Raw genomic sequence first — 25,848 nt, 5'->3', positions numbered from 1 at the left:
TAGTTGCTAAGTCATGGCTGACTCTTGCGATCCCGTGGACTGTGGCCCACCAGGCTCCTCTGTCCATGGAATTTTCCAGGCAAGATTACTGGAGTGGGTTGCCATTTCCTTCGCCAAACTAGGACTTTACATGCTGCAACTAAAAGATCCGACCTGCCACGACTAAGACACAGTGCAGCCAAATAAATAAAAATAAATATTAAAAAAAAAAAGCTCCTTGGCCTGCCACCAAAAAAGTCCCTTAACAGTTTGGCTCTACCCTACTTTCCAGCCTCATCTTCCACTCTACTTGACAAGTACCCAAACCCCAGGCCTCTTTTGTCCTGGAACAGAAAGTGCTGGTGGTGTCCTGAGAACACGCACTTTCACCTTGAGCAATTGCAACGTGGACTGCCTTTCCCCAGTCTGCACCTGACAGATGCTGCTTTATTCTTCAGGATCCGAGATGAACATCACCTCTTCTGGGAAGCCTTTCCCAGCTTTGCCAGGGATAGCTTCTCTCACTTCGGGGCTGCCACAATATGCTTTATGGTCTGTTCTGGTGCTTATCACATTTTATTTTAATTAGCTGTCTACATAATGCCTTCCCCACTAGCCTGAACCGTGGGCACTTCAAGGACAGAATCTTTGCCTTGTTTATCTTCGTATCCTCCTCTCTGCCCCACTCCCACCACATATCGATAAACAAGTGCACAAAGAGAGAGAGAAAAAGAGTTAGGACCTTGCACAGCTACCATTCAACCCATAAGTAGTTAACAAATGTAAAAGGAAACTTTTTTCTTTTTCTGTAATTGAAGTACATTGACTTACAGTATGATGTTAGTTTCAAGTGTACAGCATAGTAATTCGACGTTTTTATATATTAAACTCCATAAAAAGTTATTATAAAGCCTTGGCTATATTCCCTGTGTTGTACATTACATCCTTGTAACTTACTTATTTTATACCTAGTAGTCTTACCTCTTGATCCCTTCACCTAAGAGGGAGCATTAAATATTCCCAATGTTAAGGGAGGGGGAAGGGAAAGCAAGTGAAGGAGACAGACATTGGCACAGAGAAATAGGATTTGCATCTCATCCACTTGTTCAGACTGAGTTACCTTGGTTGACAACTTCCATTTTCTGTCACAAAAGATAATACATAGCTGGGTGGTCTGATGATCACACATAGTAACAGTAGCTGAGTGGTCACCCTGTGTTGGTCACTCGAGTTAAAGGAGTCTACATTAATCCCTGCAAAAAACCTTTGAAGGATGTTGTGCCCATTTCACAGGTGGGAGAGCTCAAGGCATTCAGAGGTCTGTTTCTGGCCCCTAAAGCCAGAGTTTTTAAACACCTTGACAATTTACATGTATAAACTGCTAGAGGCTACTGACTATTCCACTTTCAGAGGATCCTAGTAGTAAAAAGCACTGGATACTATCCTAAGAACAGCTTCCTGACTTGGACTGGATTCGGTTCCAAGTGAACATTGGTTAACCAGCCCAGGTCTTCCAGACTTTACCCCAAGGCCAAGTACAATGTCAATCTGCCTGCCCTGCTCTCTGCCCAGCCAGGCCTCATTGACTTTGAAGACCTAACTCAAACACAGTCTCCTTGTAGACATCTTAAACACTCCTGTATTCTTCAAGGCCTTACACTCGGAATCACTTTTAACCACAGCCTGTAAATTTCTTCTTCCATTCATAGACAAAATTGTCGATTTATATATCTACTTCCATCTCCTGACTGCCCACTGATTGGCTGGCACCCTGCCAGCCAATGATTGTATTCTTCATCATCCCGTTAGAACTACGTTCCGTGATGTCAGCTGCAGCCCCGCCTCAGTGCCATCCTCGGAGGCAATCTGACACATCCTCCAGGGTGCTGCTGCCTGCTTGTCTCAGCACTTGACACATGAGAGCCCCAACTCTGTCTCCTGGACCCCTGCCTCTACCCCCCTCATCCGACATCCCTCCTCCACTGGCCCTCCCTCCCCATTCCTGCACTCCTTCACCTCCCTGGGCCTGCCCGAGGCTCAGGTATGTAGTCCTAGACCCTCCAGTCTGCACACTCTCTGCCTTGAAGTGCAACATCTTCTGTACCTCAGGCTCCAGCCCTGTCTTCCTTTGTTATCTCCAGTTGAGCATTCTCCAACTGCCTTCTGGACATTCTATTCAGATACCTCACTGTCACTTAGCATTCAATCTTTCTGGATCCTGTGAGTGCTACTTTTGTATAATAAGATCTGTAAATATCTTGAGAAAATATAAAACACCTCTCTCATTTTTCATTAGTCCACACTCAGTTCAGTTCAGTTCAGTCTCTCAGTCGTGTCTGACTCTTTGCGACCCCAAGAATCGCAGCACACCAGGCCTCCCAGTCCATCACCAACTCCCTGAGTTCACTCAAACTCATGTCCATCGAGCTGGTGATGCCATCCAGCCATCTCATCCTCTGTTGTCCCCTTCTCCTCCTGCCCCCAATCCCTCCCAGCATCAGAGTCTTTTCCAATGAGTCAACTCTTTGTATGAGGTGGCCAAAGTACTGGAGTTTCAGCTTTAGCATCATTCCTTCCAAAGAACACCCAGGGCTGATCTCCTTTAGAATGGACTGGTTGGATCTCCTTGCAGTCCAAGGGACTCTCAAGAGTCTTCTCCAACACAACAGTTCAAAAGCATCAATTCTTCGGCGCTCAGCTTTCTTCACACACTAAACTGGTCTCTATTAAACCAACACATTAACTTCTTTATGCTACCAAATGAGTCAGCTGAGATGAGAATGTTCACTTTTTCAAGAAGATATATAGACCTATCTAGATCTGTCTTAATATCTATCTATCTAGATCTAGATCTGTCTTGATATAATATATCTATACCTATACCTAGATCTATATCAAGTGTTAGTCAGTCAGTCGTGTCCAGCTCTTTGTGACTTCATGGACTATGGCCCACGAGGCTCTTCTGTCCTTGAAATTCTCCAGACAAGAATACTGGAGTGGGTGACCATTCCCTTTATCAGGGGATCTTCCTGACCCAGGGATCAAATCCAGGTCTCTTGCGTTGCATGAAGATTCTTTACCATCTGAGCCACCAGAGAAGCCCATCTATATATCTATATCTTTATCTATATCTATCAGTTCAGTTCAGTTCCATCACTCAGTCATGTCCAACTCTTTGTGACTCCATGGACTGTGGCCCATCAGGCTCCTCTGTTCATGGGAATTCTCCAGACAAGAATACTGGAGTGGGTTGCCATGCCCTCCTCCAGGGGATCTTCCAAACCCAGGGATCAAACCCAAGTCTCCTGCATTGCAGGTGGATTCTTTACCATCTGAGCCACCAGGGAAGCCAAGAATACTGGAGTGGTTAGCCCATCTCTTCTGCAGGGTATCTTCCCAACCCAGGAATTGAACAAGGGTCTCCTGCAGTGTATCTTCCCAAGCCAGGAATTGAACCAGGGTCTTCTGCTTTGCAGGTGGATTCTTTACCAGCTAAGCTACAGCAGCCCATCTGTATCTATGTGCTATGTGCTAATCTCTTTAGTTATGTCTGACTCTTTGAGACCCTATGGACTTACCTGCCAGGCCCCTCTGTCTGTGGGATTCTCCAGACAAGAATACTGGAGTGGGTTTCCATGCTCTCCTCCAGGGGATCTTCCCAACCAGGGATCAAACCTGTGTCTCTTATGTCTTCTGCATTAGTAGGTGGGTTCTTTACCACTAGTGCCACCTATACCTATATCTATGTCGATATCCATATCCCTATCCATATCTATATCTTGCCTGAGATATCAGGGCCTGTATTTTGTACCAGGACTCCATCAACAAATCGTCAAGAAATCATTTGGTACCTACTGCATGCCTGGTATTGTGCTAGATACATCTTGAGATACAATGGTGACTGCTATATAAAACCTATCATCAAGCAGATTACAGTGTGTGCCATCTCAAAAATAGCATCATATAAAACCAGCTTCATCATCTTCCCCCATGGCTGACCATCATTTCAGTCATCCGTGTTTATAACATGAAGTTTTAAAAACAACACCAATTAAAAAAAAAAAAAAAAAGAGTGTTTTTTTTGGTTTTGCTTTGTTTTGTTTTTTGGTCTGTTGCTTCTTGCCCCAAATCTGATCAATCCCCTAAACCTGGCGGTGCCTCTTCCTTAACATCCCTTGTACCCATCCTTTCTTCCTCTTCACTGTGGCACATGAATTTAGGCCCTCAGTACCTTATGATGAGGTCTCTGCAATTGAGATCTTTCCTCTGCACATTTTCCCACAACATCTTACTCTCCTAAAGAAACTGTTCCTCAGACCCTCCAAATTAATCCTCCTAATCTACCAGCTCCCGGAACTCATACCCTCTCATTACAGCAGCTTGCTCAAAACTATGGAATCCTACGAACAGGGAAAACCATGTGGGTCTTTGAGTCTAAACTCCTGCCCATCATCACCGTCCTTCTCTCTACAAGGCAGCCCCCTCTGGAATTTACCCAGAAATGAGTAAACTCACCCAGAAACTCACTCCATCTCAAGTGGCCCATTCCATTGTTGGCCCTGATTGTTAGAAAAATCTTCTCAAGCTGCTTTGACTGTCATTTCCACCCATTGGTTGACGTCCTCTATTCCCACTTCCTACTGCTCTCCTCCATTGCTTTCGTCTAGTTCCCTAACCCCTCAGAGACATTCTCCGCCCTCAGATTGCACTCCACCCAGCCTCTCCCTGCCTCAAATCAGCTTTTATCCTCTTTGCCCCCATCTGTTGGGCAAAGAAAGGAAAAGGGCAGAAGGCTGATTATAAAAAGAACATGATATCTGTAATGCCAACATGGGAAGCACTGCTTTCCTCCATTGCCCCTGCCCATCTCTCTCTCTGTTGGTGTTTGATGCACTTGGCATGTAGTTTGTGGATTCCTATGCATGCAGCTCAGTTCAGCTGAGTTCCATTTTCCGTGTTCAACCAGTGTTTTGGAGGATGAAATTACACATAAGCAATGCAAATGTTGCATGATGCTGAAATTGTTCACTAAAATACCAATCACACTGGAATAAATCCACCTTTAATCAGAGAAGACTCTTCCAGGCATTTACTATTGCACCCACCCACACACACGCACATAGAGTACCTTATAAGAGCCAAGTTTAAAAATAGAGCCATAGGTTAATATTAAATAAATAAATAAAGTTGAGCTGTTGTTTACTTCGCTGTTTATTACAGTTGAATCTGTAATACTCTACACCAGTGGATCCAAGACAATTACCTCCACCACCAGGGTCATGTGGCAACGTCTGGGGACATTTGCGGTTGTCACAACTGCAGGAAGTGCTTGTGGCATTCAGTGGTCAGGGGTATTGCTACAGTGCTTGGGACAACTTTGTCTCCAAAACACAGAATTATCTGGCCCAATTTAGAGTAAGTCAAGGAAACCTGCTACACACTTACTCCTCTATTGTTATTTTCTCCTCTTGGCTTGCCTAGGTTTGAAATCCTGTGTAGCTGGGATGGGGCAGAGCACTGGGAGATGGCCAAGGGAACACCTACTCCCGGGGAACCTGGAGGTTTGTGGTGTGACCTCTTGTTCATGCCCTGACCTTCCAGGCCCCAGGCAAGCCCATTCAGATAATCAGGTTAGAAAAACAGGCACTTGGCTGACTACCAGCTGCTGTGTCCTGGCTGAGTTTCCCCTGAGGGAGTGAGGGCAGAGGGCAGAAAAGAAAACAGGCAGGAGAGCAGGGAGGGGGAGAAGTCCAGGGAGGGAGTGTGGATGAGCTTGCGACATTATGGGACGCCTGAAGGTTTCTCATCAGCTAATATTCATCTGAAGGACTGATGCTGAAGCTGAAGCTCCAATAGTCTGGCCACCTGATGCAAAGAGCCGACTCTTTGGAAATGACCCTGGTGCTGGGAGAGACTAAGGTCAGGAGAAGGGGACGACAGAGGATGAGATGGTTGGATGACATCACCGACTCGATGGACATGGGTTTGAGCAAACTCTGGGAGTTGGTGAAGGACAAAGGAGCCTGGCGTACTGCAGTCCATGGGGTCACAAAGAGTCAGACACGACTGAGCGACTAAACACCACCACCAAATCAACTAATGATAAAAAATGCATCTCCTTACAGCTTAGCCAAACCTTATAGGTTGCAAAGTGTTCTGCACCTATTAAACTTCATTTAATTCTCACAACCACCCAGCAACACAGTGAGGTGGTCACAACTGGCCTGTGGATAGATGGGGAACCAACTATTGGGGAGACTCCGGATCCCAAAGTGAGCTCAGCACCAAGTTGGTTCAGAAGAAATACTTAGAAGACAAAGAAAAGGAGAAACAGAGGGAAGAGAAAAGGAAAATGAAGTGAATGTCAAGCAAGTAGAAATTCTTTGACTACAACAGATGCTCCATGAATGCTTGAGCTTCACTCATCATTTGTCTTGCAGAAGATGAACTGTGTTAAGAAATGAGATCATTACCTTAACAGCACAATGGAAGAACTCTAGACTGGGAACCCGAATCCTGGGGGATACCCCCACTTTTGCACTCCCTGACCTGCTGCCTTACCTGGCTGGAGCAGGTTCATCTGAAGATGGGATAGTTAAGTTCTACCATTTCAGGGGGCACCTTTCAATTCTTCAATCTCTATCTCCTCTTTTTTCAACCTCCCAAGCTTCTCAGCCCTGACTTCACTTGGCCACAAGGTCTGGCCAGAGTCTGCAGCAGCTGGACAAGGACCACGAGGCAATAGCTGATACCCGTATTTGTAAACAGAGCTTGCTACCTTCCAAAGCACTGTCACAGGCATTGCCTTTCCATGGGATCGTAGGCCCCTCCCTTTTTGGGCAGAGGCAGCACAGAGTAGGAGGAAGAACATCAGATGAAGCATCAAGAGGTGTCCTCTCCCCCAGGTTGGCCCATTCCCTTGCTCTTGCATCCTTCCACATTTACAGCACTCCAGAGATTCTGTTTGCCATTAGCATGACACCTAGTCTCTTCGCCTGGACCCACAAAGGGTCCTCATGACCTAGACCCTGCTTATCTTTCTGATTATGTCTTCCATCACTCCCTGCTTTGCTGCTCACTCCAGCAACACTGGCTTTCTTTCTATTCCTTGAAGACACCAAGCTTAGTCGCTATGTAGAGCCTTCACCCTGGTTGACTCCTGTCTTGAGAGTTTTTCCCCAAATATTCGAGGGGTGGCTCTAGCCCATTATTTGGGTTTCTGATCAAAAGGCACCTTCTCAGGAGCCTAACCGCTCTAGCTAAAATAAGCCCAATGTTCCCATGCCCACTTGTTATTTTCTAGCCTCTGATTTTGTATTATTTCTTCACAGATTTAGGAGGGAACATCACTGATGTTTCCTTACATGTAGGGGGGGGTCCTTGCATTAGACAGGGTAGCACTACTCATCTCTCTCCCTAGCTTTTATTCACTTCTCCACGGGGCAAGTGTCTTACCTGACTGGTGAGCTTGGAGAAGCTGCTGGGACCATCTGGTGTGGCCCTCTCTTTCTAGGATCTGCTGCACTCAGAGGGCGTGAGCACTGCTCTGCCCTGGACCAAGAAGTAGGCTTCATGGTAAAGGTTCTGCCCCTTGGAGGAATGCGTGTGACTGACCATCTCTGCCTGGGACTGGATTACAAGTCTCTCTGATTCCAGGGTCAGCACCATGATGTCAGCCCATCGCTACTGCACTCCGGGGCCTCATCCTCCAGCCTAGCTTTGATGAGCCATAAAGCTGCTGTTTGTGTCTCCTCTGACTCATGTGTCTGTCTCTCTAGTGGTTCAGAACTTGGTCTGGGAACAGCTCTGTCATTAATGGGCTCCACTAAACCACAATATTTCCCTCTTCCTGAAATCATCATATTTATTGGTTGATTCATTTGTTTATACATCTATTGTTTTCATTCACACGCTCCCCGCTCCACCAACACACACACACACATAAACACCTCCCTCTTCTACCATCCTCTACAGAAAAATAATTCCTTGATAGCAGGAATTTTCTTTTGCTCATAGATATTGTGCCTGGAACAGTACATGGCTCAAGTAAGAGTTAGAAAGTGTCTGTTCAATAAATGAAACAATGTCCCAATGCGTTGGCCCAATGCATGAGACCTCAGGGTTTCTGCATCATCCTGGGATGGGGAGTCTCATTGATGACTAAGACTAAATATCCAACTTGCTCAGAAGAATGGGAACTCAGATTTGGATTCAAGTTGATTTAAAGAAATTTTTAGAATATGTCTTATAATCCTAAACTGCAGATAAGATTCCTATCTGTGAAATATGATTTCCCTGAGATTAGGAAACCGAGGTCCACTTGCTGAAGACCCACAACCAGTGGTCAAGCCTGGATGGCTGCTTCTTTTCTTTACATCCTTCTGCACCTGCAGAGGCAGGCTGGGCTCCTGCCACTGCCTCGTCCAGAGAACCACCAAGGCCAATTTTCCTCAGTCCTCGCCTTCTGCTGCATCTCTCAGTCCCCGCAGGGTCTCCATTCCATTCAGATGTATGCCCTGAGGACCTTTACTCTGCAGGCCCAGACTCTTCTACTCTACTCTTCTGGGTAGAAGCTGACTTCACCCAGGGGCACATGAGAACTCGACCCACACCCAGAGGAATGGCCTGGATTTTACCATCCTAAACCCAGTGTCTTGGGGGCTTAGGTTCCCCATGTTCTCCCTGAGCTTCAGCAGGCCCTACCCGTGCTGGCCTGGGCAATGCAGTGGGTTCCTGTTCCTATTTCCTGCCTGAGTCTGGGGCTGGAGAATGACACTGACCCCTTCCCCACTTGGCCAAGGTTCCACCATCTTACCCAGCTCTGCTAGTTTCCTGGCTCCTGCCTAAGGACTGTGCCCACTCCTGTTTCTGAGCTACTGCAGAGGGCTGTGTGTCAGACTCCAGAGGCCTGCCAGAGGCTAAGTTCTATCTTCTGACTCATGTCCGGAATCTCCACTGTCTACATCGTCCGGCTGTGGGTGAAAGGCCCAATGTGGCACTAATCTGATTTCACCCCTAGGGGTGTGGGCCTAGGATTCCTACACCCATCATTGCTCTAGAGGAAACCCTTCAGGACTGCCCGGTCCACCTGCCAGCCTCATCCACAGCTGCCCTTCCTGTGCATCGGGCCTTCAAGGGGCCATTTTTGTTTAGGGCCTGCTGTCTGGGCAACCAGAGGAGCAGCTCTGCGCCCCAGGGTGACTTTCTTCCTCCACTGGCTGGCCATTCTCCAAGAAGGCTCTCTTCCAGAGCATTCCAGCTCTCTGCCTCAACTTCTCTCTCCTCCCCCAAGTCCTTCCTGTAAATTTCACATTTGAAAAAAATATCGACTTCCTTACTAATGTTCATTGCCAGGGATCTAAGGAACACACACACACACATTGCCGCAGAAAACAAAAAACATGGGCCTGCTACCACTTCTGGAAATGAATGAGGTGCAAATAAGGAAAACACAGAGAAAAAACAATGTGGTTTCTAGCAAAACACAGCAGCTGCTATTATTTTCTAAGTCTCTCCCTGACCCTGGCACTGAATTAAGAGTTCAGGTGGTGTGGTGAGTGTTGACTGGGAATGAGTGACCCAAGAGGGTTGTTTTTCCATAAAATTAAAAACAAACAAAACCAAAAACAGTGTTGTAACTTTTCCCTCTTGTTATCAGAAATGAAGAGAAAGCCCACATTCTGCTTGGATTCCGTGGCTGCAAGACTCCTGGCCTCGGCTCTCGGCCCTCCCCCTCCCCCAACTCCCTTTTCCCTTGGCTAATAAGTAATCCTGAGAAGGTTTGTGCACTTTGCTTATTGTATTTGGCTCAGAAATACATTCCCTTTATCACCCCCAACCTCAGGCAAATGCTTTCTGCTATCCATTTATATGCCTGAACACACGGAGCAATTGGGTTTAATGTCATTTTCTGGGTAACAGCAGGAAGCGGAAGGTGACTGGGCGCAGGGCGAACCTGGCCCCTCTGGGGGATTCGATGCCCAAGGCCTGGCCAGTTCCTGTCTCAGGCTCAGCCGCCTCCTCCCAGCCCCAGTGACAGGCCTCCAGGGCACCTAACCAGTTCTACATCTCCAGCCTGCTCCCCTCCTGGGTAAGTCTGGAATCTGGAATCTGCCAAAGACCACCTCACCTACCAAGGAATTTGCAGAGAGCAGGCAATTTATTGAGACTTTAACAAAGCAGAATAACTGATTCCAGAATTACCTGAGTCTTGTTTTTCTCTTCAGTGGGCCCAACGAAAAGGCATGAAAGGTATTTCCTTCCCTCCTCCCACCCCTCCTTCCAGCCCCTCCCCAGGCTTTTGTGTCCTTGAGGTCTGAATTTCTTCACTTGGTTAATAACATTTACCTCTGTTTTGTAGCACAAAGGAGGAGTTGCCAGGGGCTATTATGTTTGTTAAAACTCACGGACAATCTGGTGATTAAATGGGATTTGTCCTCCAGGGGACAAGCCTGGTGGCTTCCAAGTTCAGGGTTTTGAAAAAAAAGGTCTGGTGAAGAAGGGCCTGTCACTGACCCTAGGGAGGATGACTGATGCTCAGGAGCGGGGAGGAGAAGAAGGAGAAGGCCAACAGCTTCCAGAGAAGCAGAGACCTGAGCCCCAGGGAACACAGACCTCTGGGTAGGGAGGAGTCAGAGCAGGAGAGCTGCCTGGGTGCCTGTGAGGACCAAGCACCCTGTCCGTGTCCTTGGGAACCTTCATGAAGGGCCCCCCATGGCTGAGCTAGCACTTCTGCATCCGTTCACCTGTGTGGGTCTGGACAAGGAGCACAACCACCATGAGGCAGCAGGTAGATCGGCCCCACTCCCAGGGTAAAGCGATTGGAGATTCATTCACTACGGACTGAGACTCCAAGACAAGAATAGCAGGACAAGTAAGGGGAAAGGCTGGATCCTGCCCAGACTACACAGTTCTCATTCTCAAAGTCAGGAGATCTCCCCAACCACATAGGCACAGAAGAGCTCCTTGGAGGTCAAAGGGGAATGATGCTAACTAATGCCAGGCTACCCACAGGTCTCTTTGGTAGAATCCAGTTTGGCTAAGAGATGTGTGCTCACACATGGGAGGATCCTGAGATATACCAAACATAAACTGTGAACCAGGCAAGTCAAAATGATTGGCCAAAGGAAATCTGAAGAAATATCCCAAAAAAGTAATTCAAGCTGCCATGAGAGCACATGGGATGAGATGGTTGGATGGCATCACCGACTCAATGGACATGAGTTTGAGTAGGCTCCAGGAGTTGGTGATGGACAGGGAAGCTTGGGGTGCTGCAGTCCATGGGCCCGCAAAGTTGGACACGACTGAGTGACTGAACTGAACTGATGAGGGCACAACTAAGAGACTTGCCCTCTGAGTGGGTCTGTCCATATGTACTGTACTTTTTTTCCCTTTTATTGTTGTTATTTATTTGCTCAGTCGTGTCCCATGGACTGCAGCATGCCAGGCTTCCCTGTCCTTCACGATATCTGGGAGCTTGAGCACACTCATGTCCATTGAGCCGCTAATGCCATCCAGCCATCTCGTCCTCTGTTGTCCCCTTCTTCTCCTGCCTTAAGTCTTTCCCAGCATCAGGGTCTTTTCCAAGGAGTCAGTTCTTCACTTCAGGTGGCCAAAGTATAGGAGCTTCAGCTTCAGCATCAGTCCTTCCAATGAATATTCAGGACTGATCTCCTTTGGGATTGACTGGTTTGATCTCTTTGCAGTCCAAGGGACTCTCAAGAGTCTTCTCCAACACCACAGTTCAAAAGCATCAATTCTGAAGTGCTCAGCCTCTCATCCATACATGACTACTGGAAAAACCATAGCTTTGACTGTACGAAACTTTGTTGGCAAATTAATGTCTCTGCTTTGTAATATGCTGTCTAAGTTGGTCATAGCTTTTCTCCCAAGGAGCAAGCATCTTTTAATTTCATGGCTACAGTCACCATCTGCAGTGATTTTCGAGCCCAAGAAAATAAAGCTTGTCACTGTTTTCATTGCCTTCCCATCTATTTGCCATAAAGTGACTGGGCCAGATGCCATGGTCTTCATTTTTTCAATGTTGAGTGTTAAGCCAGCTTTTTCACTCTTTCACCTTCATCAAAAGGCTCTTTGGTTCCTCTTTGCTTTCTGCCACAAGGGTGATGTCATCTGTATATCTAAGGTTGTTGATATTTCTCCTGGCAACCTTGATTCCAGCTTGTGCTTCATCCAGCCCAGCATATCCTATGATGTACTCTGCATAGAAGTTAAATAAGCAGGGTGACAATATACAGCCTTGATGTACTCCTTTCCCAATTTGGAACCAGTCCAGTGTTCCATATTTGGTTCTGTTGCTTCTTGACCTGCATGATGTTTCTTAGGAGGCAGGTCAGGTGGTCTGGTATTCCCATCTCTTTAAGAATTTTCCAGTTTGTTGTAATCTACACAGTCAAAGGCTTTAATGTAGTCAATGAAGCAGAAGTAGATGTTTTTCTGGAATTCTCTTGCTTTTTCTATGATCCAACGGATGTTGGAAATTTGATCTCTGGTTTCTCTTGCATTTTCTAAATCCAGCTTGAACATCTAGGAATTCTTGGTTCACATACTGTTGAAGCCTAACTTGGAGAATTTTGAGCATTACTTTGCTTGCACGTGAAATCAGGACAATCGTGTGGTAGTTTGAACATTCTTTGGCATTGCCCTTCTTTGGGATAGGGATGAAAAATGACCTTTTCCAGTACTGTGGCCACTGCTGAGTTTTCCAAATTTGCTGGCATATTGAGTGCAGCACGTTTTCCCCTCTTAATAAATGCTTTACTGTGTCAACAAGTTTCTTCTCTTTGTCTCCTTTGCAGCCCTGCAAATACGTTCATCAATGCCATCTTCCTAGATTCTGTACACATGCGCTAATATACAATATTTGCATTTTCTGACTTACTTCACTCTTGTAATAGGCTCTAGGTTCATTCACCTCATTAGGACTGACTTAAATCCATTCTTGTTCATAGCTGAGTAATATTCCATTGTGTATATTTACCACAATTTCTGTACACAGTAGGGAAAGGAGAGGGTGGGATGAATTGAGAGAATAGTACAGAAACTTATACATTACCATATGGAAAATAGACAGCAATCAGGAATTTGCTATGTGACACAGGAACTTCAACCCAGTGCTCTGTGATGACCTAGAGGGGTGGGATGGAGTAAGAAATGGGAGGGAAGTTCACAAAAGAAGGTACATATGTATACTTGTGGTTGATTCATGTTGATGTATGGCAGATGCCAACACAGTGTTGTAAAGCAGTTATCTTCCAATTTGGAAAAAAAAATACTTGTTCCCCTGCTTTCCATCTTTGTGGGAATTCTTTTCTTCAAGGTCGAAGGCCAGGGCCCTTGTCACTGACCGCTGGTCTAGTGGCTAGGATCTGGTGCTTCCACCACCGTGTCCCAGCCTCAGTCTCTGGCCAGGAACCAAGCCCAGCTCCAAACCATTGCAAGCTGAAGTTACTCAAGATCAATGTGACTCCAAAGACGAAGGACTTCCGACCAAGGATACCTCACCTCGACCTTCTGACAGCTGAGAAGCCCACCTACATTTTTACTAAATGGGAGGATGCCCTAAAAACATACAGACATTGGCAGCCTGGGAGTTTGTTCTGGGCTTGTTTGTATTACATGCTCACCCACCGCAAAGCCAGGGAGTTAGGGGGTTGGTGCTTGTCTCTGGAGACCCAGCAGCAGTGGTTACCTCCAACAGTCATGCAGGTTCCCAGGAGCTGCTTCAGGACGTCTGCAGCTTGAGCCAGCAGGCATTTAACTGGATTCCTTGTTAGTCTGATGCTGCTCATCAGATTACTGGACTTCGCCATCTTTATTTCCTCTCTGTGCTCTATTGCTTTCTGGTCTGTGTTATTCTCTGATCTTTGTGTCTATGATCCTATTACCTCCCAATTAGATCTTCATGTATCCCCATTAGTCTCTGACTTCAGCCTACTTGCCTTTAGGATTCAATATATGCTTTGGGTCCTTCTTATATTAAATTTTAGCTACTCTTGTTTTTCAGCCTTGGGAGCCTAGCTTCACATTGGAACAAATATCTGTGTTCAGCTTTCCTCCTCTCTGGAGCCTTTAAGCATACTTCCGGGACCCACAGTGGCCATCTGCTGACCTCAGTCACTCTCAGAGATTTCTGTAGATCTTTGACCTCTGTCTTCCTCCCACCTGGACCTCTGTCATCATCCCCATGGCTTCAGTCTTCAAGTGAATGACTCATCTAATAACTCTGAAGTTTCTTGACTTCTTTTACTTCGACAAATTTAGCCTCCATTCCATTTAAGTGATCCACTTTTACAGCAGCACCCTTGAACTTGTCATCACCTAAAATTGTTCCATTCCCCAACTCCTAAGTTCAAAAAGCCCTCTCTCCAAACCCAACCTCTTATCTTTTCATGTATGACTCTTTTAGAAATGTTCATCCTTTTAAAAAACTTTATTTATTGATTGTGTGTCTGTGGATCAAATGTAAAATTTTTTTTCCCCAGGAAACTGATAGATTCACAGGATTTCCAAAAAGATTCTTTAACCAACTCAGATAATGGAATCTGTGACTTGTTGTTGGAAGAAACCTTGACCGCATTCCCCAGACAGTCACCTAGAGATCAGAACAAAGATCTGACCAAATCTTTGGCCAATGGCATTACTCCAGGGAGCCTTGACCCCATGTTTCTGTTTCAACCTGACGCTTAAGAAAAACAACATCAGAAATCCACTGATGAGGGCAGGAACAGGGGATCAACCTTCCAGAAGAAAACAAGACAGTGAGCTTAGGAAAGATATTTTTAACTATGTTAATAGAATCAGGATTCAAAATGTTTAAAAACACAGGATTACATATCAACAAAGCCAATAAGAGCAGGCTCTCTTTTTGATCAGTTTGGTTTATACCAAGACCCCAAGACCGCCAATCTCTTAAATTCTTCCATCTTCTCTTGGCTGGTCTTTCTGATTTCCCTTCCTTTAGCTCCAGTGCAGCCACATAGCCATTTGTCTAAAAAGAGTGACAAATGCATGGCATTATTTGTGGCTAAGCCTAGTGAGCGTCCTTTCTGTATATTAACTTCCCTCATCTTTTTCATCAACTTACAAATGAAGAAAATGAACTTGAGTAACTTGCCCAAGGCCCCAGCCAGAGCTAGCTACATAATTTGTAAGGTCCAGTGAAAAATGAAAATACAGGTCCCCTTTCAAAAATTAGAGGGAGAAAGAGCCCCTAAAATACTAATATATAAGATTTTTTCCTTTGAAAGACTTTATGACTTACAAAACATAATGACATAAGTCATCATTCTAAATAAGGTAAGAAGTTTAAATTATTAGCATAAGTTTTACTGTTTATATTGTGTGATGCCAATTTTAAATGCAAATAGAGTGTTTAACTCTCATGCAGCTTGTGCATGCATTTGTATTTCACTCTTATCAGAGTAGTGAAAACGCTGCACAAAACTAGCTATTTTTATTTCACTTCTTGATATGCACACATTCTATCAACACTTCTTATCTTCAACTGGAAAGACTTAAAACTACAAGCGACTCTACCTTTTCCTCATAGGTCATGATTTTCAGTGTAAGTGACTGGCTAATGCAGGAATGTGATGCAAGTAAGAAAGGATGTGAGTGGGCTGCTCCGTTGTTTGGAAAAACGCCATTGCTTTTGTGTTCCCAGCAAGTTCTGGTTGATAGGAAAGCCACACCTGGTTGGGGCTGTCAGTGCCCCATTTTCTCAGTTCTAGATTTGTTGGTATGGAGCCTAAGAATACAATTCAGTGGACCCGCAATGCATGTGAATTCAGCAAGACTCAGTGATTAGAAATCTATGTTATGGAAGCTGCAGGGCATCTGGAATGCTACCTGCAAGCGAGACAGCAAGTAACCAGGGCCGTGCACATGTGCTATTTCCTCTGCTCATATGCACGCTCTGGGGTCCCATCCACCTTAACAAAATACAAGTTCAAAGACATAATTATAAAGAATTTCAAGACAATGTCAGCAGGGTTTTTAACCAAGTGCAGGACCTTTCGGAGAGCAGGACCCTTTCAATGGCACTTTTTGCACCCAACAAACCAGCACTGTCCTTAATTGAGTGGTGGTATCAGGATTTAACAGGTGGGGCTCGTGGTAAATGCAGGAGATGTAAGAGATGCAGGTTCGATCCCTGGGTGAGGAAGATCCCCTGGAGAAGGAAATGGCAACGCACTCCAGTATTCTTGCCTGGAGAATCCCATGGACAGAGGAGTCTAGCGGGCTACAGTCCATAGGGGTCGCATACACAACTGAAGCAACTTAGCACTCACGCAATCAAGTCAGGATCTGAACCCTAAGTCCAGAGCCTAGGCTCTGAAGCACTATATAGCTACACACTCTCTCAATTATATCACTTTTCTTACAGTATTAATTTAGCTTTGTCCTGCTCATCACTGCTTCTCTGTCAAAATTATTGGGAATAATCGTATCACTAGTTGTTTGGGACCATTAGGCTACTTGGCATTCCATTTATCAGACTCCAGCAAGCTCCCTTTGCTGTTTCCATGATGGCGATCCTAAACCAGTTTTCAGACCTCTTCTCTAGATTTGAGTTGCCTCTTTGCTACTAAACCACAATTGTTCTGTGTTGATACATTTTTTTCTTAATTACCGCATATTTTGTCCCAATGATATACCAGAATTTTCTCAGCCATTTACCTATTGCTGTCTATTTAAGTTATTTTTACTTTTTCTTTTAACACTACAGCACTGCAAGGGAAGGCATGCATCCCTTATGAGATGAACTTGCCTTCAATTTCACAGAAGAAAATGGAACATTACATGAACGAAATCCTTCTTTCCCAAATGTAGATACATTTCCATCTAAGTGAATTCTGTCACTGGCTGGGTTCACTGGGAAGCAGACTCTGAGAAGGAACTTAATATTCAGGAGATTTTTTAGAGGAAGTTGGTTTCAGAGGCAACACCTGTGTGGGGAGGGAAGCAGTCAAGACTGGGCAGAGGGAGAAACCAGACTGTGGCGCCATGATTGTGTGGTCTCAGCCAATCCCTCGGAGGCTCTGGAGCTGGCATGGTCCTTAGAATTGCCTGGGTTAGAAGGATGAAGCTGTCAACCATCAATGGGTGCAGGATGCCCCAGAACAGGGCTGGGCTTGCTTGAAGTGACTCCTTTTAACTGAGGCAATTCTCAAAGAAGCTGGGAATGCCCAGCCACAGAAAAGATAAATGATGCAGTCCTGAAGGGCAGCTGTGGGCAGCACAACCTAGCATCCAAGACACCCCACCCCAACCCCAACCCCTCTGAGAGAGATGCCCGTCCTCCTCCACTTCCCTCAAATCTTCTCCAATTAATTGTCCCCATTTTTCCTTATCTCTTCAATCTCTTCTCCCATAACAGCTCCTTTCACTCACCCTAAAAGCCTCAGTTCAGTTCAGTTCAGTCACTCAGTCGTGTCCGACTCTTTGTGGCCCCATGAATCGCAGCACGCCAGGCCTCCCTGTCCATCACCAACTCCCCAAGTTCACCCAAACTTACATCCATCGAGTCAGTGATGCCATCCACCTATCTCATCCTCTGTCGTCCCCTTCTCCTCCTGCCCCCAATCCTTCCCAGCATCAGAGTCTTTTCCAATGAGTCAACTCATCACATGAGGTGGCCAAAGTACTGGAGTTTCAGCTTTAGCATCATTCCTTCCAAAGAAATCTCAGGGCATCCCTTAATATCCACAGGGTCTGGTTCCAGGACCCTTGTAGATACCAAAATCTATAAATGTTCAAGTCCCTTGTGTAAATGATGCAGTATTTGCATATAACCTACACACATCCTCCAATCCTCCCATCTTTCTATGTACTTTAAATCATCTCTAGATTAGTCACAATACCTAATACAATGTAAACGCTACATAGATAGTTGCCAGGTGAATGGCGCACTCAAGTTTTGTTTTTTGGAATTTTCTGAAATTAAAATATTTTGTAAATAATTGAATGATTTGAGTTGGCTGAATTTGTGGATATGGGGGATGTCCTACTGGTCTCAAATTTCCTCTCATTAAAAACGTCCCATTATTCATCTCCACTTTAACACTAATGACCTTTCATCATTCTGCCCACAACCATCCTTCAAAGAGTAGTTCCCACGTGTGATCTCCAATTCCTCACAATGCGTTTACCACCCAACTTGTAGTCATGTGGCTTCTGCCTCCTGAACTCTCCTGAATCTTTACTCACTAAAGTTATCAGCTCATTTTTATGTCCAGGAACTGCTCTTCCAACTTCCCTGACTTCCTTGCTGTACACAGTAGAATCGATTTCCTCTTTATTTAAGACTCCTTTCCTAAGATTTGTGTTTGCCAAGGGAGATGAGGAGTGAAGAAGAGATGGATTTGGAGTTTGGGATTAACATATGCAAACTATTATATATAGAACGGATGAAAAACAAGGTCCTACTCTATAGCACAAGGAACTATATTCAATATCCAGTGATAAACCATAATGGAATGTGAAAAACAATGTGTGTGCAACAAAATCACTTTGCTGTATAGCAATTAACACATAACTATAAATCAACTCCACTTCAATAAAATAATTTTTCAAAAAAGACACCTCTCCTGCTTTTATTCTTTGTCACAGTACACTTTTGCTCTTGTCCTACCATCATTTCTCTACTGTTCCTTCTCAGGCTTCTTCACTGACTCCCCTTTATTAACTCTACAAAGGTTGATATTCTGCAGGACTCAGTTTTGCTCCTCTCTGCTCTTCCTGGTCGATTTCATCCACCTTCACCTGTAAGTCAATGACTCCCAACTCTTTGTCTTCAGTGCCCATTTCTTCCTAAGACTCAGATCTGTTCATTTTGTAAAAAATAGTCTTGATTATTCAATGCTTTAGATTTTAAGCCATTTTTTTAAAATAACATCAGTAACACTTGGTTTCTACCAAAGATTGGGACATGTAGGAAAGCCAAAAGAATATAAAATGCAAAAAACTGAAATTCAAACTTCCAGAGATAAGCGCTATGATATTCTGATGTATCAAATACAACTGTTAGTCCATACCTAACTTTATGGACTTTTCTGTGCAGAATATTAAATTTGGGGCATAAAAATTTCTCATTTTAAAGAATTTTGGTCATACTTTATATATGACTTGGCAATTTTTTTATTTTATTTTTGTCTTTCAATTACTAAATATAATTCTACAACATCATTTTAAAGACTGTACAGCATTCCAAGGTACAACTGTATCAAAATTCTTTTAAATTTTTCTTCCAATTTTTATACATTAACCTCATTTCAACATTTTCCACTACTATAAACAACACAGAGTAACCATCCTTGTGACTGAATTTCTGGGAGCAGTCATATACAAATATTTTTAAGGTCATCTATAGATATTGTCAAATTACCCTCAAATAAGATTGTATCAATATATATACCAGCAGCAGTGAGTAAGAGTACAAGTTTTCCCAAAACCTTACCAAGAATAGATAACAGTATTGGTTTTAATCTTATCTATATATGTTTCTCATTATTTCAATAGTATTTCTTAATTTTTCCTATTTGTTGTCCATTTGTATATTTTTCTTTAAAAATTGCCTCTCTGTTTTCTTTGTCCATCTTATTCTGCTGCTGCTAAGTCGATTCAGTAGTGTCCGACTCTGTGCGACTCCATAGACGGGCAGCCCACCAGGCTCCCCCATCCCTGGGATTCTCCAGGCAAGAATATTGGAGTGGGTTGCCATTTCCTTCTCCAACGCATGAAAGTGAAAAGTGAAAGTGAAGTCGCTCAGTCGAGTCCGACTCTTAGCGACCCCACGGACTGCAGCCTACCAGGCTCCTCCGTCCATGGGATTTTCCAGGCAAGAGTACTGGAGTGGGGTGCCATTGCCTTCTCCGATCTTATTCTATAGATGTTCTTTTATTTATGGATCTATATGAAACACCTATTCTTTTTAAGTACTTACAAGTTGGCAATAACTAGGTTTCCCCAGACCACTCTCAGACCAAAATTTCCACAGCCAAATTGATCGTCTCTTCCATAAAGACCAGTTAGCCCTGCTTCCCCTCTCTCTCTGTTAAAAGCATCACCATCTGCCAAGTCAGCCAGATAGAAAGAAGCATATCTCCTCCCCCGCCTCTTCTAATCCAGTTGCAAAGTCTTGTCCATTTGTTCTCAAAGAGTCCTCAGGTGTCTCCCATCTCTCCTATTCTCCCTGCCAGTTCTTTAGCCTGGCAGTCATCACATGTTAATCTCATCTCTTGCTCGAACCCCTGCAAAAGCCTCCTAATGGTAGCCAGCTGTAGCCTCCTCTGTTTTACCCTCCATTCTGACTCAAGAATATTTTTCTATCGTGATACAGAGTAGGAAAAACAAATATAGTGGTGTCGACCCCCTCAAAGTCCCGCAATGTCTCTCCATCACCTCCCATTAATATGACCATCCTTAGCACTGCACATGAGGCCCTGTGCAATGCTGTTCCCAGTTACTTTCACATTCTTCTACACTATTCTAGCCTTTGCACCCACAGCCAGTCCTACTAAATACTGTTCCCTCCAAATGTCATGCTTTTATACAACTTCATGTCTAAGCATTTTTGCCTGAAGCCATCTGGTCACGATTCAAGACAGCACATCTTGCCCCTGGAAACCCCTAAGAAATAAGTCAAACACATACAGACTTTGGATCTCTAGCTAACTGGGAACTGGGATAAAACCTGACCCCTTAGAGCTGCAAACTTGACTCAAAACAGCTGAAGGCGTTATCCTCGGCACAGCACAGTATCTAAGCAACAAACTGCCTGAGTTCAAACCCCAGCTCTGCATTGTACTGATCCAGGGCAAGTTACTTCATCTTTCTGTGTCTTAGTTTCCTCATCTTTGAAATGGTAATCACCATTATTATTCCCTATAGGGTCTCATAAGTTAATATATGTAAAACACTTAGAAAAGAGACTCTCATGAATTAGGGGGAGCCATTACTCAGTGTCACTCAGACAGATGATATATTTGGGGCAACTAATGTTTCTGCCATCTGACTGTACAGGTAAGCAGTTAATTGGATGAAATGGTAAAATGTGAATGCAAGCTCTTTGAAAACTTCAAAGCACTAGCGAATTTTCCAGTATTACTATCACAATGCCTCTCTGTACTTCCAGGAATGCATACATCAGGATCTAAATCCTAAGAGTTAGATCTCATTACAAGAATTAGAGATTTAAAATTACATCTACCCCTATATACAATGGAATATTATTCAGCCATAAAAAGAATGAAATAATGCCATTTGCCACAACCTGGATGGACCTAGAGGTTATCATACCAAGTGAAGTGGGTCAGACAAAGGCAAATATCATATGATATCATTTACTTATATGTGGGATCTTAAAAAAATGATACAAATAAATTTACTAGACAGAAATAGACTCACATAGAAAAGAAACTTATGGTTACCAAAGGGGAAGTGGGGGAGGGATAAATTAGGAATTTGGGGTTAAGAGATACACCATTATATATAAAATATATCAACAAGGACTACTGTATAGCACAGAGAGCTATATTCAATATCTTGTAATAGCCTATAACACAAAAGAATCTGAAAAAGAATATATGCACATGGCATTCCTGCTGCTGCTGCTGCTAAGCCGTGTCTGACCCTGTGCAACCCCATAGACGGCAGCCCACCAGGCTCCCCCGTCCCTGGGATTCTCCAGGCAAGAACACTGGAGTGGGTTGCCATTTCCTTCTTCAATGCATGAAAGTGAAAAGTGAAAGTGAAGTCGCTCAGTCGTGTCCGACTCTTAGCGACCCCGTGGACTGCAGCCTACCAGGCTCCTCTGTCCATGGGATTTTCCAGGCAAGACTACTGGAGTGGTGCCATTGCCTTCTCCCAATCAGGCATAAATGCTGATTGAATGGTAGATGTATATGTGCGTGTGTGTGTGTGTGTGTGTGTGTATTCATGCTAAGTTGCTTCAGTTGTGTCTGACTCTTTGCAACCCCATGGACTGCAGCCCACCTGGCTCCTCTGTCCATGGGGTTCTCCAGGCAAGAATACTGAAGTGTGTTGCCATTTCCTTCTCCAGGATCTTCCCCACCCAGGGTTCGAACCCACCTCTCTTGTGTCTCCTGCACAATGATGTCTCCAAGGTCTAAAGATATTTGTGAGGCACTGGGCGTTCAGAAATGGTCATTGTTGTCATTCGGTTGAAAGACCGCATCAAGACAATCTCGGCAGAAGAAATAAGACAGACACTCAGAGGAAGGAATTAAATGTTGAGGGCTGTTGAGTGAATTCAGAACTAGAGGAAAATGACCACACTCCTCAGGTCGCCAGCCGCTCAGCCCAGACTCAGATAGCAGCAGATTGAATCTCCAGGCAGAAATCATTTCAAATGCTCCTATTTAGCCTTTATTCCATCCAGCCTTCTATCATAGTTAATTATTTCTAGGTTTGTCTCCTCCATTAAACTGTATCTTCCTTGAAGTCAGTGACCTCATCTTTGTAAACCCAATACCTGCAGAGCACATGGCATTCTGAATCAGGCATAAATGCCTGCTGAATGAATGGTAGAAAATAATACCATCTGTCCGGTGAACTCTTAGACATGTGTTCAGGCCAGTTCTTTCTAAATGAAATGAATTAAGGAAATAATACAGAATTCTTGCTTGAAGAGGAAAGTAATGAAGGACTTGGATGGAAAAATCCTAATTTTTGGAGAAATGTTTTTGGAATCATGGGGATTCAGAAAAATTCTGCCAAACTGGACTCTACATTTATACATGTAGAGTTGGAACATGGCTGGAAGAGCAGCTGGTGTTCTGAGATCTTGCGCGATGGCAGAGACAGCAAAACTACAGCTACCCTGTAGAGCTGACTATGGTCCCAGGAGAGCTTGGTGGGTGAATTCTGCTACCACCCCCAGCCCATCCCCAGAATCTCCCACTAGCTCTGAAAAACACTCATCTCCACGAGAGTCAAAAATCTCAAGTCTGCCAGATCAGTTTCGGCTTCCTAGAGTTTCCAAGGGACACTGGATTTCTGTATTGATGTTCTTTCTTTAGTTACTCCCTTTCCTTTGTTTTCTGCTGACCCTGTTCAGCTTAACAGTTGACCTTCCGAGAAATGGTCAATAATCAGAGGCAAAGTTGCTTAAAAAAGCAACAAAACACAGTGACTGAAAGTTTCAAAGTATGTGTACCTCCAGGGGTAATAAGGAAGTCCTATCTTATTCCATGGCTTCCCTGGTGACTCAGTGATGGAGAATATGCCTGCCAATGCAGGAGATGCAGGGTCAATCCCTGGGTAAAGAAGAGTCCCTCGAGTAGGAAACAGCAACCCACTCCAGTATTGTTGCTGAGAAAATCCCACAGACAGGAGCCTGGCAGACCACAGTCCATGGGGTCACAAAAGAGTCGGACAGGACTTACAAACTCAACAACAAATCTTATTCCATAACTGTGGAACCATTTCTCCCTGCTAGGGGGACTCTTGATCCATAGCTGATCTGGACTCGGGAGATCAAGCCTGATCAGCTCTGATCAGGAGATCAAGTCTGATCTAACTAGATCAAGATCAGCAGCTTGATCCTGATCCAGTTAGATTTGGACTGATATAATCTCAGGGATCTAGAACAGTAAGGATCCCCTGGGTGATCCCAGTGATCTCCAGCGGTTGCATCTGACCAGGAAGCTGGTGGAGGTAAGACGAGGAATAAGCATTGATCCTACAGAGTGCAACACAGCCGGTCTGGGCAAAATGGGGTCCAAAGCCACGCATCCCTGTGTGTTTTCCTTTCCCTTTTCTTCTTTGTTCCTTTTCTCCTTGTGAATGTTTTCTTTCCCGGAAGTGGGGAGTCAGGTGAAAACTGTTATTTTCTTCAGTATTGTAGCAACTTGCATTCAGATTAGCCCTACTGGTTTTAATCCAAGACATTTGCAATTCCTGACGCCATGGGTCCTTGGAAAGCCAGCCCCAGATCGCATCTCTCTGGTCAGCCAGGAGTGTGTCAGGGCCAGATGGGGGAGGGAGTCACACATAGGGACCTTTTGTCCCTTGGACTCTGCATTAAAGTGAGTACAAATGTGACATCAAAGAAGAGATAAAAGGCTAAGCTGTGTTGCATCCCAGTGTGAAGAAAACAGCCTGTTCTGAAGTTATCGGGGCTCCAAATACAATGTAATTTCTTCTTGGGCAGGGCTGATAGCCTGACCAGCAGGAAGGGCTGGATGCCAGGCACCCTGACTGAGGGACAGGGTACAGTGGGCCTGATGTTGCCATCCCCAGCCCTGGGCTCAGGTTCCTCTTGGATCCCTCTTGGGGCACAAAGACCGCTGGCGCCTTCCTGCTGGGCTTGGACTCAGTCTCCAGCAAACCTCCTCTAAGTCCAGCCACGCCTGCCTCCCCCTTGCCTGCTCTTGAATCCCAGCCATACTTTGCCGCTTTGGTCGGGACTGTAAAGAGTCCTCCAGACACAGAGATGATGTGGTCACCTGAAGTTAGAAGAAAATTTCTGCCAAGAATTCCAAAAGATCCAGGGATCAGGGAACACAGGAAGTATTCGGGTAACTCACTGGTCCTTGTGGTACCTTCCTCTAAAACCCTTGGGGAGACTTCCCTGGTGGTCCAGGGGTTAAGAATCCGCCTTGCAATGCGGGGGACACGGGTTCGATCCCTGGTGGGGCTTTTTTCAGGGACAGAGGGAGGGAGGGATACTCACACCTCTGGTCCCCTGCCCGCCACAAGCTCTAGGGGGAAATGGCTCCAACGTGGAGTGAAGGACTGTGGGGCTGAACTAAGATTCCACATGCCGCGAAGCAACTGATCTCCCGTGCCACAACTGGGAAGTCCACGTGCCGCAATGAAAGAGGGGGCAACGAAGATCCCTCAGGGCGCCTCTAGGACCCGAGCAGCCACATAAATGAATAACTATTCAAAAAAAAATCACACCTTGGGGATATGATTTCTTGTTAAACTTTACACAAAGATTCATCCACCCGCCTCTGTACCCCATGCTAGCACCTCCCGACCTCCACATAAGCACCTCCCGACCTCCACATAAGCACCTCCCGACCTCCACATAAGCACCTCCCCTTCTCCCTTCACCCTGAGCCCCCTCCCTACTGTGCTGATCCCAGAGAGCATCTCGTGAGAAAGAACGTCTCCACCCATATACACAAAAGTTTGCACCACCTGTAACATGGCCCAGAAATCTGGGAAATTCAGAAGAAACTAGCCACATATGGGTAGGGCCAGCAGCATCCGTTGTTTTGCGAGGCTCAGACTAGGCTGACTGAGGTAACAGGGGCATGAGCCAGGTGTCAATTCAGTTATCTGGGTCACCGTGTCCGAGCGACCCTGGTCACAGAAGCTGCCTTTCCTGCCCTGCCAAGTCATGAAGGAGAAAGCACTCCACTGGCTGAGTCTCCAGGTTCCTCTTGGGGGCCAGAAGGGAAGGACTTGAATGACTCCCCCCATAGAGGCCCGAGATTTAGGAGTCCAGCTGGGGCCCATGACGTCCCGTGTCCTTCAGCAGGAAGAGGGGTGTGGGGCTCTTTTCAGGGATACAGGGAGGCAGTGATGCTCCCACCCCGGTCCCCTGCCCACACCAGCTCTAGGGGAAAATGGCTCCAACGTGGGGTGAAGGACTGTGGGACTGAACTGACATGAATTTGTGGCTTGGCTGTGGGCAGCCCACAATTTTTCTTAATTAGCTATGGCATCTTGCCCATCATCGAAATAAATAACAGGTGTCCCCTAAGGACACAACATGAGAGGCGCCATTTATCGCCGCTCTGAGAGGAAACTGACAACATGACGGCTGACATAGCAGAAATAATGAAGAAAAATGGTGGCGTGCAAAGAAGGGCC

Source organism: Bos indicus, chromosome 15, assembly GCF_029378745.1.
Source record: "Bos indicus isolate NIAB-ARS_2022 breed Sahiwal x Tharparkar chromosome 15, NIAB-ARS_B.indTharparkar_mat_pri_1.0, whole genome shotgun sequence".
Lineage (NCBI taxonomy): Eukaryota > Metazoa > Chordata > Mammalia > Artiodactyla > Bovidae > Bos > Bos indicus.
Note: the sequence above shows the minus strand (reverse complement) of the source record.